Consider the following 2,072-nt stretch of genomic DNA (forward strand, 5'->3'; position numbering starts at 1 on the left):
CTCTCTCTTCCTCTCCCTCCCTCTTCCTCTCCCTCCCTCTCTGTCTCCCTCTTCCTCTCTCTCTCTCTCTCTTCATCTCCCTCTCTCCCTCTCTCCTCTTTCCCTCCCCATCCACCACCTTTTTACCTTTACAAGATGAATGAGGGCTGGATTTTTAAAAATTTTCTGTGGGGTGTTGTCTAAAATCGGGACACCATGGTGACAGTTTAAAGGGGCAAAATGCTTTTTAAAGGATGACGGGAGGAAGGAATAGTTTATTGGGAGTCATTGATACTGACTCACAGGTCACTGAGATCCTTCTCTAACAAACTGTAGAAATGAAGAAGTAGTTGTTTGTTTGTTTTTTCCCAAGATTGGCAGATTAGAGGCATTCAGCATGCCTCAGCCACTTGCAAATAGCAAGATAGTACATAAAGATCAAGTCTGTGAACTTTAATTCAAGAAGCAAATGGTAGTCTACCAGAATCTTAAAGAACAACCCAGATCCCAGAGAAGAAAACACCAGCAAACAGCCTTCATGGTAATGTCCAGCTGATAAAAGGATAGAAAAAAAAAGAAAAAATCCTACCTGCATGAAAATAATTAGAAAAATTAGAAGTGCTAGCATCTCCAGATGAGAAGGAACCAGAGCAAGAATTCTAGCGCCATGAAAAATCTGAATGTAGTGATGCTATCAAATGATTACAATAGCTCTCCAGCAATGGTCCATAGCCAAAATGGAAACATGGAAATGACAGATAAAGAATGTAAAGCATGGATTGCAAGGAAGCTCATTGAGATCCAAGGCAAGGTTGAAAATCAATACACCGTTCTCCTGCCAACATTACCGAACTGAACCCTCATGTGAAGGGTACAATCCCTAAACTGGAGTTCGGTAGTAGTGAGCTGGCACTCCCTTATGACCTCTGGTGCAATAGCCTCAGAATCAGACATGGTCCAGAACTTGAAGGACTTAGAGGAATGGCTGCATACTGACTCCTGGGACATGGTCATGGCACTGAAGCTGCTGCTAGGGGCTAGCACTGTGGCCTATGGTGTCCCCAAATCCAAGTTCACCATGGAAGGCAAACACAGCCATCTTCTTCAATTATATCACTGGCATGCAGCAGGACACTATCCTGGCCAAAGGCTTCATTTCAGGATTCCCTGGTCTCGGTACCCCATCAATGATGACATTCTGGCCAGACCTTGAAAAATTTCCTCCCTAACAGGCTCAAAAGACCTGCAGATGGTGAACATATCCCTGTACACGGTGTCTCAACCCAGTGTTCAGGAGCTTCCTAGCATGCACAAGCACCTAGGGCTAGACAACAAAGAATGAGTGTTGCCATCAGTTGTCAAAAGAGTATTCAAGAGTGTGGTGGCCAAGTTCAATGCCTCATAGCTGATTACCCAGTGGGCCCAGGTATCCCTGTTGATTCAGTGGGAGCTGCCAGAGAGGGCCAAGGACTTCAGTCTTATCTTGGACGATGTAGCCATCACAGAGTTGAGCTTTAGCTGAGAGTACACAGCTACTGTAGAGGCCAAACAAGCGGTCCAGCAGGAGGCCCAGCAGGCCCAGTTCTTGGTAGAAAAAGCAAAACTAGAACACCAGCAAGATTGCCCAGGCCAAGTGTGAAGCCAAGGCTGCTAAGATGCTCGGGGAAGCACTGAGCAAGAATCCTGGCTACATCAAAATTCACAAGATTAGGCAGCCCAGAACATCTCCAAGACAATCATATCACAGAACCATATCTGTCTCACTGATGACAATCTTGTGCTGAACCTACAGGATAAGACTTTCACCTGGGGAAATAAAGGCAGCCTCATTAAGGGTAAGAAATTAGCCTGGTAACCAAGAATTTTACCCCCAAAGAGAAAGTGAATCTGCTTCTCCAGTTTTTGAGAACCCAGTTAGGAACCAGCACAGCTCCACCCTGCCCTAGTATCATGTGAAACTTCCTTGTACCTGAAGCTATCCTCCCAACTCCTCCTGAATAAAGAAAGACTGAAGATCAGCCCTTTTTCTGTGGAATTACTTTTCTCCTCCCTGTGTTGGCCAGGGGTGTTTTGACAGTGTGTGATTCCTCAAT

The 2,072-nt window shown here is 45.3% G+C and overlaps 1 pseudogene; it reads left to right on the forward strand.

Moving 5' to 3' along the window:
- Positions 1 to 931: 931 nt before the first annotated feature.
- On the forward strand, positions 932 to 1,834 carry LOC129045076 (prohibitin-2-like; annotated as a pseudogene).
- The last annotated feature ends 238 nt before the right edge of the window (positions 1,835 to 2,072 follow it).

This window comes from Pongo pygmaeus, chromosome 8, assembly GCF_028885625.2.
Source record: "Pongo pygmaeus isolate AG05252 chromosome 8, NHGRI_mPonPyg2-v2.0_pri, whole genome shotgun sequence".
NCBI classification, from domain to species: domain Eukaryota; kingdom Metazoa; phylum Chordata; class Mammalia; order Primates; family Hominidae; genus Pongo; species Pongo pygmaeus.